This window comes from Zonotrichia leucophrys, chromosome 2 (genome assembly GCF_028769735.1).
Source record: "Zonotrichia leucophrys gambelii isolate GWCS_2022_RI chromosome 2, RI_Zleu_2.0, whole genome shotgun sequence".
In the NCBI taxonomy this organism is placed as follows: domain Eukaryota; kingdom Metazoa; phylum Chordata; class Aves; order Passeriformes; family Passerellidae; genus Zonotrichia; species Zonotrichia leucophrys.
The window spans coordinates 130,052,489-130,067,933 of record NC_088171.1 but is presented as its reverse complement, the minus strand read 5'-3'; the positions used below and the strand labels follow the sequence as shown (position 1 = coordinate 130,067,933).

General features: G+C 35.9%; 1 protein-coding gene across 5 annotated transcripts in view; it reads left to right on the top strand.

The window, feature by feature from the left end:
* VPS13B (vacuolar protein sorting 13 homolog B) overlaps positions 1 to 15,445 on the top strand; it is a 433,030-nt gene that overhangs the window by 299,816 nt on the left and 117,769 nt on the right. The window lies entirely within an intron of this gene.

Genomic DNA, 15,445 nt, shown 5'->3' with positions numbered 1-15,445 from the left:
GGAGTTTCAGCCCACTTTTTTTTTCTCCTTAGCCTACAGTTCTTGATTATCTGAACCAGACCTTCTTGTCTATGCTCAATGAACTGCACTACTCTTAGTAATATTTCCTAAAAGATGTAAACATTCTGTCCAATCTCTGTATTCCATACCCTGCCTAGCAATATTTTGAAGTTAACTTGTGAATTATTTTTATTATAATTATCTTCAATAAAATTGTGCTTTCTTATCCAATTAAAATAATTGAGTGTTAGGTAAAGTTAATTTAAAACTTCACCATTTCTGATCATTTAATGTACCGACCAAAATAATCTGAAGTATTCATTACAGAGATAATAAAAATATTGCTATTAAAAAGGTCCAAAACTCAAAACTTTTCTTTCTATTAGAACACATGCAAGAAATCATATTGGCTCATTTTTGAGGGGAAAAAAAATAGAATTCCATGAACTATGTGAGAATTGCTATAGGTTTGCCATAAATAGCGAGTATAGTTGGTGGTTGGCTCATATGCAGGACAAAATCACTGAAGGCAAGACAGTGGCTCAGAGTGACCCTGAGGAGAAGAAGTGTGAGAGAGCACGTGCTCTGGCTTTCTCACAGTGTGACACTGCATGTGTCACAGTGCTGATTTCCTAAGGCGGCTGACGAGGAGGGGAAATCGCAGTGTTGGGTCACACGGTGTGAGACCGAGCGTTCTGCATTCTTTGATCTCCACTAATCTTCTCCTTTCAGTCATCTAATGCTGCTGTACAGAAGAGTTTGGTGCTGTGGCAGCATTACCTTTAGACAGCTTTAGTTGTGGTTTCTTCCCTGCATGGAGCATCACCTGCTAGGTAGTGTGGAAAACTTGATCCTTGACACGAATTATAAACACATGGATTCTGTAATTTCCTTCATTTTAAAGTAAAATGTTATTTTTTTTCCTTAAAGAGAAAGATGAGAAATGTAAAGGGAAAGGACAGAAGCCAGTAAGGAATTAATTGAAGGCATAGTCAGTGGGCAGTGAGAAATTTAGGTTTTAAATTCTGTTTTCTTTACGAGAAGAATGCTCACTTTGTTCCCGTGAAATTCTCCCACAGGAAACAATTTTTTTCATGAATTTTACCCTATTTTTAGAAGTAAATAAATCTAATATAGTCACCCTGTATGTCAGTCTTCCTCAAACATTACATAATATTTTTTGTTCTCATCCAAATTAGAAAGCAGAATAGAAGTCTCAATATTAATTAATTTTTAATTGTTTTGTAAAAAAACAGGAGAAGTATGGTGACAAACCAAAGCAGATATTGCCACTGAGGGAAAGCCATTATTCAGCAGTAGGCCATATTCACTGTTCAGTCACTTCTGTGACTTGTGATGGACTGGCTGATCACCTAGGGATAGATACTCTCCTTAGTTTCATATTGATTTTCTTTAGGACAGAATTCCACTTTAGTACTATTGTGTTTATTAAGCAAGGAGGCTTAATTTTCTGAGTGTACTGCTGGTGATTATATTGTCTGCCATCCTAATTTTTCAATTTTTCCAGCCATCTGTACTGTTTTCAAATTCAGGTAATGTTGTATCATCTGAGACTGTCTAGTGGAATGATACATTCCATTATTCATGCCTGAGATTTTGTCAGGAAACAAATATGGCTATTTTTTCACAAATTCATTTGTCTGTTCTGTCAGAAATTCATGAGGTCTTCATACTGTTTGAAAAGTGACAAAAATACCTGAATGAATAAATTTTCTTTTAAATAGTAGTGAGTTTAAACATAAAAGAGCATAGCCTTTTCTGTATATAACATCTAATGAATCATTGACAGAATTATTGACAGAATTAAGTGGTTCCTTTTTCCTGTGAAAATAATTTGCATGAGTCAGAGCTGCAACAGTATCCTTGTACCATTTACAAGCAGTTTTATGCATAGCAGAAATAGCTATATTTTATAGTTTATCAATTTCATAACTAAATTTTTATAACTATAATTTTGAAACTAAAAAAAAAAAGTAAGACAATCTATAATCAGAAATTTTTTGTTCATTACACTTTAGTAATGGAATGGCATCTGAATCAGTTTCATCTAAATCTATGTTCTATCTATTCAGATGAAACTGATTCAGATCTAAATCTAAGTGCTTCTATCCACAGTTGAAAATTTCTATCCAAAACGTGATGTTGCTGCATCAAATGTTTGTTAGAAGTTCATGCCCTTTTATAAATCTGTGTAGTTAAATAATTTATATAGCAATGAACTGACATAATACAGATCCAGCTTTAAATATGTTTGAAACCATAAAATATCTGAATCAGTTTCATTTAAATCTAGGCTCTATAGCAGCAACTTTTTAGGATGGTTTAATTGTAAGGTGGCACATATTTTCTATTTCTGCTAATGTTAATGGCCTGAAACCATGGCTTGTCAAAGGAAGATGTACAAATTGATTTGTGTGGTTTTTTCCAAATATATAGTAACATGAAGGCATGTAAAAAAAATTAGAACATTTAATACATACCCTTGCATAGAGTTAATGGAGAGAATTTGCACCATGCATAACTTGATTTTCTTAGTAAAGATTGTTCCACAGATTAATCTAATCCACTTAGATAGTAAGTAGGCTTACTAGATTTAATTGCTTTATGGAGTGGCTAAAATTTGTAGAATGGCTAAATTTTTTTAAATGTATGTGACAAAAAAGTCTTCTGATAATATTTATCATTGAGTTGTTCATATGTTTTAAACATAGTCTTGTAGCTCAGTAGTGTCAGAGAATGCCAAATGTGTAACTTTTTGAGAATGCCAATAAAAACCCCTAGCTGGAATAGCTGAATAATACTTGCATCATTTTCCTGGTAGCTTTACCAGTACTTGGGTTCCCACATAGCCACTTGTCAGATGTTTTCCTGAAAATAACAGATATTTTGGTTAGTTCAAGGACACTATCAAAATAAAGTGCTTGCCAGTATCTTGAGTCATTGCCATACCCTGTTTCCGTTCTTAGGAAGCTCTGTCTCATCATTTGATTTTGTTGCCAAAACCAATTGGGAGGTATCTTTTTGAAGGACTGTGCAGTACTTCTTGATACTTATATGAGCAAACATTCTCATTCCAGTCGAATCCTAGATGCTGTTCTTATATTGGAAAAATTGATGTGGTTTTTCTAAGAATCTTCAAAGCAGAAATCTTTTCAATTAAAAAAATATTTAGGGATGAAGTAAATTCACACTAAAGTAGGGAGCCTTATGAGGAGGGGTCTATTTTGCAGGCATGAAGGCAAAACATGTGAGGATTACTCAAAAGGACATAAGCATGTATGTGGATGCACTGAGTTTTCACACAGCAAAAACACCTCACGATAGAAGATCTGGGTTCTGTGTTAGCCTGGAACTTTTAGAAATGCACAATTTAGTTTTACACTTCAAATTTAAGCAAGTAGTGTGTTTTAACATTTTTAATTGCTTTGCAGTTTCATTCATCCCCTTGCAATGCTGCACAAGTTGCATCCATAGTAATGCTATGAGGATTTTGAGATAGCTGAGCTAAAACTAAATATTTTGAATGGAAGAGTATAATTTTAACTTTACACTTCAGTTGAGAATTCCATAGGTAGACAATTGTTTTTGAATGTTAATAATCTTCCCCTGGTGATCAGCATTAATTTCTGCAGTTTTGTGGGGTTCTGATTTTCTGTGAATCCTAACAATTCTGTTTGTTCTGACTTGCTTGCAGGGAAGTTCACTTGTGTCAGTAATAATAATTTTCCACTTTTCTTGAACATTTGAACATTGCACTGAATTTTGGTTGAGTGGGGCAGAGAAAGTAGCAGTGTTCCTTCATGGGCACACAGTGTTTAGAGTGGAAGGATAATAAAGAGCCCAGCTCTATTTAATTTCTTTCTATGTGTTTGATGTATTCTGCCACCTATCACAAAAGCCGATTAAGTAAAATTACAGTGAACTAATTTTTATTGTGCTTTGGTGGCAGGGCTACAAAGTACATGCATAGGGTCTGTGGCCTTGATAAGTAATATTAATCTGGTACTGTTGGTATTCCCATTTAGGTAGAAGAGGTGGTTGTCACACTGACTTACATTGAGGAGTATTTCTCAGGAGTATGGAAGAGATTAAAGAGCTGGACAATCCTTCCATTTTTACAGCTATCTTCCATATGATTGAGTTGCTGGTTGCTATATCAAATGGCGAAATCATAGATTATCATTGTGATTAAAGATTGGTATGAGTCATGCATATCATGCTAATAACATGTACTGAATCAAATTCAGATTTGCAGCTATTTCTAATTTCTCTGAACTTACCTCTGCAGCTCATTGGCTGCCATTACCTTTTTAGAGAGAAGACATTTTAAAGTTCTCAGTTGTTTACACATAGTATGCAGCTTTGGTGGTTTTGCTGTTCTTAATGGGTTTGCTTAATAATCTTGCATATTAGCACTTTTTTCCTCAGTACGTGCTCCTAGGCAGTGTTTCCAGCTCTTCATTTCACTGAGACTGTACCTTCTCCCCAGATTACCTGTGACTCATGGTATGAATCAAGACTGGAAGTTTCATTCTTGACTCATCCTAAGTAAAGGTTTCCACTACTTTTAACTTTCTCCATCAAAACAGTGGAGGAATAATAACTTAGTAAAGTAAAGAATTCTCAGAAATTAGCAGTGACAACTATTTCAGATTGTTTGGAAGCTGTTTGAATTAGAGAATCCCTAAAACTGAAAATCTGTTAAGCTTTACTGAGTTGGGGTCCTGTGTACAAGTTTCATAAAACTGATATTTGTTTGAAAACCAGTAATTTAAGATATTCATTTAGAAAGCTGGGCATTTTTTTCTTCAGAGCTACAGGGATAATTAGATTTGTGTGTTTGCATTAGTTCACCTGTTTTCTTGCAGTAGTTTGTGTGTCTTTTTTGCTTTTCTGCTAGGATAGGCTATCTGGTCTCTACAGATCATCCTTTTTGGCTGATTCTTTGCCTTCCAAAGAGATTCAGGATCACAAATAAATTAGCTGCCAAACTATTATTTTTTCAGTGGGAGATGGGCACAAAACTCTTCTACGTTCTCTTGATAAAGTTCATTATAAAGGCAGTAGTGCCTTCTCCACACTAGGTAAGGGTTCATTACACATTGAACACCTGGGAGTTCAATGTGTAATACCCATTGTATTTCTATTAAATTCTTGTTGTACAATGTAATTTCTGAGTAGACTGGTCTTGGTTGAGTGGTTCATTGGGTCATTTCCTAGGTATGTCTGTGAGCAAGCCCACCATAGCAAATTAATTTATGATCAGTTAAAATATATACTTAGATTAATGCTTAGGAAAGTATTTTGATAACACTCAACAACAAAGAGAAAAAAAAATCAAAAAACAAAACCAAAAAAGCAGCAGTTGTTAGTGAACGAAAAGGAACTTCATGGCCTGAACTTGGAACAACATTTCTATGGAAAAACAGTGTATGTAAACAATATTCAGTAATATGCACAGTCTTTTTGCATCTTTATTATAGTACTTCATAGCGATATCATACAGAAGTGTGTAAAGGTCAGAAGTGTTTTTCTTTAAGAAGTAAACTTTGTAAACTGTTTGTATCTGGGCCTGCTGATGGAATTCAATGTTGTTACCATCCCACAATTTGAATGGCGCCGATGGCATCATAGAACTACAGATAAAAGCTTTAAAAATGTCAAACTGCTGCAGGATGTGTCTCACAATAGTTCTCCCCTGATTTTCCAGGGAGATTTAAAGTCCACTCTCATCATGACTCGAGTGCTGGGTGCTTTGGAGCAGCCTCTCAGCACCAAGACTGATGGGGCTGGAGAAGGCTGGAGATGCAGCTCTGTGTGTCACCCACTCTGAAGGCAGCTTGCAGAGCTTCTCTTTTGGACCTTTCATTCCTGCTCCAATGCCATTTTCTTTTATTTAATTGTTTTAAACAAATTCAGTGGGCATGGTTTAGGATGCAATTTTGATGTTTAAGTTAATCCAAGATGAGCTGCTGTGGTCTGTCCTTTTCCTTCACTGCTTTGTATTGTACAATGAACCAATGAAGGAAACAGAACAGGCCAAAAAAATCAAAAGGTTTTTTGGTTGGTTTGTTGTTGTTTTTTCTTCCTGGGATTATTTTTTTTGGATGCTTCAAGACCCTGAACTGGCTGTTTTACTGTCATATAAGGCACAAACGAGGAGACACACATTCAGTCTGGCTTGTACACCAAGGCTGAGACAAACAACTTGTTAAAAATGGGGATATTTTGTCTTGTTACCAAAAAAACATATTCTGGAATTACTGATTTTGTAGGTTTTAGTTCACATGCCATTTCATGTGCTTTACTTCCCCAGGTAGTCTTTAAAATATTCTCAACAAATTGAAACATGGTTTAGTCAAAGATCAGTTTAGGTACAAGTGCATATAGGTGAGATGTAGCAACCTAGGAAAAAGAAAAAAAGCAGTAAGGTACAGATAGATAATTTTCCAGACATCTAGCAGCTTTAAAACCTGAGGCACTCTAGATCCCAGCACATGTTTCAGTGAGCAGTAATGTGCCAGCAGTTGAGTATTTCTCACTGGAGACTCCTGCACTGTGGATTTTTCTGTTCGTAGCATGTAGTCTGACTCAGTCTGACTTATATTACTGGAAATAATGTAGAATGAAGTTTGTTTAGTTAGGCAGCATCTGTACATGAAATCTTTTAATCTGCTGTGGATTTAGTTATTTTAGTTATTTAATTGCCTTTAAAATGCTCAAAGTGAGTAAAGTATCTCATATATATGAAGAAAAAGATTGTACCATTTGATCCTGGAAATAGTTCATTTAACTCTACTGTTACTCGTTTAAGAGGTTGAAGATAGTCTGTATTATGAAAGTCAAGTACCAAGTTATTTTACCACATTACAATAATGACTTTTTATTGTTCATACACTCATTCATTGTCTCTTAGAAAATTATACCTAAATTTTTCTATTGAGGCTTTGTTGAATTCCAGTTTGAGTTATTGCCAGATATTTGGCATCTTCCTTCTGCATATTTTCATTTATTTTACAGAATGCTAAATATTAGTCAATGGGAAAATATCCAAGTTTACTCCAATGGGAGTAAATAACTTTGATAAATTTCTCATGTTTGGAAGTCATAATAGTGAATGATATTTCTAATATTTCCATATTAGTATAATTTAATTATTTAAACTGCATGGAAATCTGACCGATAACTGAGACTGGTAAAATTAGTCTGACACCAAAATCTTGATACTGAAATGTTAGAGAATGTCAAAGAATTGTAGAATCAATAAGGTAGGAAAAGACCTCCAAGGTCAAGGTCATTGAGTCCAACCTCTGACCTAGCACCACCATGGCAACTAAACCATAGTGCTGAGTGCCACATCCAGCTCTTTCCTGAACACCTTGAGGGATGGTGATTCCACCGATTCCCTAGGCAGTCCATTCCAATGCTTTAGCACAGTTTCAGTGGAGAAATTCTTCCTGATGTCCAAACTGAACCTCCAGCTTGGGACTGTTTTCTTACACTTTCAGTATTAGCTTGGGAGAAGAGGACGACCCTGTCCTTGCTGCAATCCCTTTAGGCATTTGTGGAAGACTAAAGAAACCCACCTCCTTCAGTCACTCCCTGTAGGACTTATTCTCTAGGCCCTTCAGCAGCTCATCCTTCTCTGGATGCACTCCAACGCTTCAATGTCTTCTTGCGCAAGTCCAGTTAGAGAACATCAACATTCATCTCTAGGCAGGTCGCCTGGTCATAGAAGGAGATCAGCTTGGTCAGGCAGGCTCTGCCTTTCCTAAACCTCTGCTTGGCTGGGCCTGATCTCGTGGTTGTTCTGTACGTCTGCAAAACCAGGGTGAAGTTTCAGCTATTGCTTTAGAAAATATCCAAATGAAACATGCAAGAAGGCTGTCATGGAAAAATGCTGTTTCTTGGCTTTAAATAGAGAAAAAACCCAAAACAGTGCCCCCTCCCAACCCTCACTCCCCTGCAAAAAACCCCACACAAACAAAAACAAAATCAAACAAAAATAAACAAACAAAAAAACAAAAACAGAAGAAAGTGTGCAAAACTCAGCAAACCTTCACCATGTCTAAAATAAATGTGTGTTTTAAGCCAATATTTTTTGTAAAAAGCAAAGATAGGAGCTTAAATTTTGAATTTAAATAGGAAAAATAACACCAAAAAGCTAATGCTTTTAGTAAAAATAGTAATGAAAAAAGGCTGTGAAGAAAAAATGCTCTGCCAAATTCCAGCCTGGTCTTTTTAAATTGAAAGCCTTTATTTGGAAAGAAAAAAAAAAAATTGAACACAAGTTTCTTACTGGCCTTCACAGGGTAGCAAAATAAACATATTGTTTGTATTAAGATGAAAAAAAATAATTTTGTTGGCATTAGAAAGGATTTAGCACTTGGATATCCCTGTTACAATTGGAACATTTAACACAGCTTTGATTTATGAATATTTGCATCAGTGTTTAACAGAATGTAGCCTCTTACTTTACTTTTGATGAGCTGGGAAAACACTGCACAAAGAAGCTGAGTTTGTATTGCTCCTTGCCATCACAACTTGCATGTAATTCCTGCAGTATTGTGAAAACTGCAGTTCCCTTCTGAAGTAATTCTGTAGGTCCAGAAGCTCATATACACAATTACACTTCAAATTGGCATCATTTGTTTTGCAACAGATTCTGTTCGAAAAGAAAACTCCTTAGAGGGAAAAAACCCATTTGACTTTCATGAAATAAACTACTTCAGGCATCTCTGCTATTTTTGTTGCCTCATTTTGGCTTGATTTAATAGTTCCCTTTTGGAAGACAGCTTTAGGTTCATTTTATAAAGGACTCTTTCTGCAGCTGGATTGATACAAGTAGAAGCAATCTGTCTAGATTTAATAACAGGACTGAAGTCTTAATTTGGAACTTTATTAGACTGGAGGACAAAATTTAATAGACAGGTATGTTTGTATGTTTGTCTTTCATTATATTTCAATGTGAAATTGATATTTGTAAAATATTAATCAATCAATTTGTGAAATAATTTTTATAATGGTCAGAATTAAATTCAGTCATGTAACTCATATGCAAAACATAATATAATTGTTTTAGTTGGACTGTTCAGTAGAACAATGTGGCAAACAAAGGTCTATTAGATAACAGTGATACATTAACTAAATTTCCAAACTGTTGGAAACTTCTCAATGCAGTAGATGAAAGTACCAAGGAAGAAATTATCCAGTGTTACCTTTGTAATTCCAGTCTAAACATAATGGAAAACCAAAATGGAACATATTCCTTTTCTGTAACTTACTTTGTCAACTAGGCAAGATTTTTATTTCCATGTAAATATTAATACTGTTTAGAAAAAGGAATAAAACTTGGTCACATACAACAGTGATGGAGCAGATGTGATTGGCACTTTGATTTTGTGGTTTCACACTTGTGAGTCTTTCCATAACTTATGTAATGTGAAGCATGAGCTCATGATTGGCTGAAGGGTTTTGATCAGAGTTAAGAAATGACTGGAAATTTTACTTCAATAGTGTCATTATATGACCATAATTAATATGAGAAGTTGGAAAAAATATGCAGATGTAGATGGTTTTCCTCTAGAGCGGCTGTACTTCCAAAGATTATATTGCCTACAGTTATTCTAATAATTAAAGGATTATTCTGTGCAGTACCAGAAAAAGAACATTAAAATGTTTATAGTGAAATATGCACATGCTTACACTGTTTTTGTTGAAAATTCTTGAGAGGTTAAGAAAGATAATGTAGCAATTCTACCAATTGTTGTAAAATGCTTCTCTTTGATTTGGTCAATGTGTTAGTTGTTGGTCTAAAGTATTAGGTTTTGTGTTTACCTTTTTATTTTATTCCTTTTTATTTTATTTTGTTTTGTTTTATTTATTTTACCTTTTTATTTTATTCCTGCGTTTTATGGAGTAAAAAACCTTGAAGACATCACTACCATCTCAGTATTGTGATCAGAAATGAAAAATAAACAAGACTTACCTGGTTAAAATTGCAGTGACCTTAGATGAGACTACTTGCCAATGTTGAAAAGCAAATCTATTTATTGATCCTTGATTTTATGATGTACTTATCTCTGTGTGTTCTACAGGCCATGCCATTTCCATGCCCTTTCTCATGGTAGATATATGTGCCAAATGCCCTAGTGAACTCAAGGGGTTAAGCTAGTAAAGTTACCTATCTCAACACATGAAAAGGGAGAATTAACCACAGTTCCCCAGCTAGCAGTGTAGCTTTCAACACCTTTTCTATGGTGCGTAGTATTGATAGGATATATAACTGTGAAAGGACAAGAAAATGCACTGAAGTGATCTAAGAAGTAAACTATCATCTTGATGTGTTTTTTCTAGCTATTGAAAACCTTTCCATATTGCAACTTATTCTGACAGAGAAACTGTAGAATACCTCTGATTGAAGTACCATCTGGTTATGCTCAAGGCTTTAAAGCTATTATCTCAGCTTAAAATTTCAGCGTCCTATACTTTTTTCTTCACCAAACTATCCATTTTTAAACCACAAATATTTTTCCAGTCCTTTCAGATTTTATCTAAAAGTATATTTTAACAGTATTTAAATAGTTCTTAAACAATAACAATTTATCTTGATAGATGACATGCTATGTTTTTTCATTTTATTTTAATTAGCTATTGTGGAACCAAATTCCCTTTTGTTTTATTCCTTTGAATACTGTTTAATTATAGTTATCATGCCAAATATCTTAAAGGTTATTTTACCAATACAGTTTCATTTAACATAAGCCATGTGGAATCAATAGTCCTGTTTCCTAAAGTGAATGCTTGGAAAATCTTACATTCATATGTTAAGAGTACACATCCTTTCCTCATTAGCTGGAAAGTACAGGGATTTTGGCACAGGTTCTGTGTGGAAGCATTGTGCAGCTTTTATATGGATTTTGTTTTTAGCCTTTGATGACACTGTTTAGAATAGGAAGTATCTAATAAGTAAAGCATTTTGTCTAATGTGCTGCCAGTGTGTTTAATATATGCCTGGAGGTCTGAAACATTATCTTCTCCACTATAGTAATATGCATTTAATTCTCTGAAAGCAGAAGGTCGAACTTTTAAAAGGGACTCAAAGTACATTTTCAACTAAAATAATTTGAACCACATGGGATAGGGGACCAGAGTAATGTACGGTTGGTTTTTATGGTTTAATCATGATCATGTTAATGCACACCAGTAGCTAATTAAAGAAAACTTTTATTGTTCGTTTTAAATGGGTTATGTAAAGAGTAAGAGAATTGATATTATACAGCCCAATGATAAATGTTACCATTACATTTGCTAACAGCAATATGATATTGCTGTTCTTGACATCTTTAAAGTATTGGCCCATTTATTCCATAACAGAGCAAAGAATCTTTTAGAGTTGTTATACTGAGATTGTTCCTTCTCATCTTCTTATCCCATTAGAGGAATACCTAAATGCTTCCCAAGTTTATTACTAGACATGTCTTCAGGTTAACTCTGAAACATTGTTGGAAGGCTTGATGCTCTACTGAGCTGAAATTGATGCAAGAAGTTCCAGTGGTACTTCTGCACTTTTATTTTGTACGCAGTTGTGTTATGTACAGCTGTCTTGCAAATCATTGTCCAAGTGTGTCAACCTTTATAATATATTTGGTAAGACCCTACATAAGTCAAAGTTTCATTGTGAAACCGGGTGGCATGGAAAACCGTAATAGGATATGGTGTCTTTCACCTTTTGGGCACTGGTTCATATTCCATACTGCTTAATACTGAGCAGAAATTGCCTTCTGAGTGCTGTTCAGTGACCTGCATGAATTGATTTGGGGTCTCAGTAAAGTTTCTGTAGTTGAATGTCCTCATAACAGGAAACTCGGCAGTTGGGACCAATTAGCACCCTTGCAGCAGTCTGCACAGAGAACCTATAGCCTGGCTGGTGATGGAGACAAAGCTACTTTCTTACCTTCCTAGAAGTGCTTTGTATAGACCAGAACATTTAATAAATACTTAATGATAAAAAGAGGCAGAGGAAAAGAACTAGGCTTCAACTCAAATCTGTTTAGGTGTGAGAAGAAAGGATCCATTCAGAAACCACAAGTACTGTGATGTCTTCCTCCACTTTATCATATGCATGTGATGCTTTTCTCCCTGGAAGGTTGTCACTTGGTGGATGACACTGTATTTTCATTTCCTCTGGCCAAGTCATGCATAACCTAAATGTCAGGTAGCTGCAGAAATTTCTTCTGCATAGAGGAGAACAAGAGAATGTAATGTAGTAACCATAAGAGTGTCGTTCACCACTGAATCATGCTTTCTGAAAAGGTTTTTCATCAGACTTAACTGATGTCTGTGTAGCAATTAAAAATTTCTGGGTTTAGCAACATATGCCCTCAACTTAATTACAGAAAGCATTTCCATGAAATGATGTGGCAAGATTTTTTCACAGCTCCATCCTTTCTTTCTGCTTGCCCTCAACACATGAGCAATGAAAATGTGTATTTTTTAAATACCATATGCACAGTTTATAATGAGAGATGTCAAAATAGCTGTTTAGTGAAAAATATTCTGAAATATTCTTTTTCTGCCTTATCTGTACCAATTGGTACCATCTGTACCAATTTTGGAAGTGCCATCAGTGCAGGATATGAGTGAAGCACTTTATAGTTTGCCAGGCAGAGAGGCTGAGGTGTAAATAGCATAACTTTGCTAGGATATCAGGAAGAATGAGGATTTCTTGGCTCACAAATGTAGTGATTCATTATAATGGTCTCTAGTTATTTTTACAGAGGCAGCATTAAAAGTGATATCACATTTACAAGTCAGTGATATGAGTCTGCCATAGAAAACAGCCACAAAGAATTTTATTGGTTATTTGAAAAATATGTACATGAGTGAATCTGAAAAGATTGTAACCAGAGCTGGCAAAAACCTTTTCAAAGAAAATCTCAGCTAGTTAATGGTTCTGGTTTAGGATTTCCTCCGTAATACTTTTTCTAGTATGTTCATTCCTTTAAAGAAAAGGAGAGGGGATTGCTCCCTTTGTTCCATAAAGCACAATATAAAGGAAGATTTTAAAAGCCTGCTTTTCTTTACCTCCCTCATAACCCAATTTCTGCAATACATGTAGAATCTAATACATTGCTGCATAAAGACCATATAAATTTGAGGAAATTGAGAAATTCACTGTCCTTTATTCCTGTTGTTAAGTTGCTGATAAATTGTTAATTTTTAATTATTTATTTTTAATTCATTATTTTCTTTTGAAGAGGAAGCTATGGTACTGTTTGTCCTAGTTCGTATTTCACTTCTTGAAGATTCATTTGGGTGGACAAGATAAGAAGAAATTACTGAAATGGGTCCTGCAATGAAGAAATTAAGTCATTGAGTCAATGTGCAGCGTCAGCCATAAAAATCTAATGAAATCCTGGACATCTGGATGGAGATGGAGAACAAGACAGAAGAAGCATTTCACTTCTGTAGAGAACTGTAGCGGTTCCACTTCTTGGGTGCTTCATAGAGTACTCAAGAAGGCCATAGTGAAGTTATAGAAGTAGACAAGTGTCCGGTTTATCTCGGCTGTTTGAGGGGCCTGGAAAGGCCCGCGGTGGCCTTGGGGCAGCCCGCGTATCGAAGGACGAGAAGAGGCTTCAGTTCTTCTTTCTGTTTTTATGTTTATTAATTGTTTATCTAAAAGATGTTCTTTCAGCCGAACAAAGATCTGCTCAGCAGTCAGCCATGGGCACACTGTCTGCCCTCCAGGGCAGCCACGTATCTTTATACCCATTGTTACGTATACAATATTTATCATTTTTCCCCAATACCATCTATTCTTATAACTCGGTGTACTCTCAGTAATAACCAATCCAAAGGTGCCACCGTGGCCAAAGAAGATGGAGGAGAAGAGGAAGAAGAAGGAGGACAGGACAGACCCCAATTCCTCCATCTTACTCCTCCAAACCCCCCTGTACATAAATCCTAAACCCTGTTTCTCACCCTCTAATTAGCTAATCTTTTCGCCATTCACCCTGTGAAGCCCTCATCCTTGTCGTCTCCTGTGTAGGGTTAAGGTCCAGCTACCAGACACTTCTGGCAACATTCCAGGACTCCCGGGCCCCCCAAGGGTGGTCTCGGGGGCCCGGCATCCCAGGACTCAGATTCTGAGATCCCACAGACAAGGGAGGCTAAAAAGATGGAAGGTGCTGGAGCACCTTTGTGAGGAGGGACTAAAAAGGCTGGGATTTCAATGTCTGAAGAGGAGAAGGCTGAGAGGGCTGTGGTCATACTTTACAAAGTCATAACAGCACTAATAAAGCTGAATGTAGACTTGAACAATTCATATGCTACAATAGGTTGGGGGAAAACAATGTCACTCAGAGGGGATAGTTTAAAACAATTAAAAAAAAAAATTTGGAACTTGTTGCCCCCGAAGGGTGTGAAGAGCAAACAGTGTCAGTGTGTTCAGAAAGGAAGTGGATGAATTCATGGACAAGAAGCCCAGAAATGGTTACTAAAACGACCACACAAACATGTACCCCTGGCATCCTACATGCAGGAGCTGTAGAGGAGCAGATTGCAGGATGTGGACAGAGTTTCTGGTATTTCTTAACAGAGTTTCCTCCTGGTGCTGTCGAGAACAGTGTAGTGGGCTAGATGGGGTAGGAATCCAGCCGAGTTGGGCGTTTCTTGTGTTAGCTCCTGCACAGAGCAGAGCAGAAACTCTACCGCAGTAGCACAGATGGAAGTGTTAGTTGTGCTGTGGAAGTTATACGGGGTGAATGTATGACTTTAACCTTCATATGAATCTGAGTAATTAGTCATATATCAATAATTATTGAATTTTTGCAGATTGTTTTTTTGCCACATATTTTAGTATATGCTCCCCACCTTGTCCTCAAGCTTTTGATAGAATTTCTACTTGTTTCATGAGCAGTATGGAAAGTGTTTTTTACTGAAGTACTTCTTTGTCTTGGGATATCTCTGTCTCTTGAGTTGGGACAATAAGGTCTCTGGAAACAGCCTTGCAACTTCTTATTTCAGTCTTGCACTCTTTTTGTTTGTCAGTGGTGTATGTTTTCTTTTTGAAATATTTCTATATGCAATGATTTCTCACATGAAACCCTATGAATGTCACAGCCAATACCCTATTTAGCCTTGGTAAGCTAAGAGCTCGTTCCCCTCACCGAGATAGTCTTCAGATAGTTTTGATATTTCCTTTAACTTTAGTGTTTTATATAAGGCCGCTGCCTTCCATGACTCGTTAAGAAAACTATTTTTCTACAATATATTTTTCAATACATTTCAAATTATAATTTCCATTTAGTCTTTTTATGATTTTGTAGTGGATTATTATTATGTTTCATTTCATCTAATTACAGTACAAAATTTTAGTGACAAAGGTGATTTTTTGAGCATCAGTGCTCAGGATTGGAAA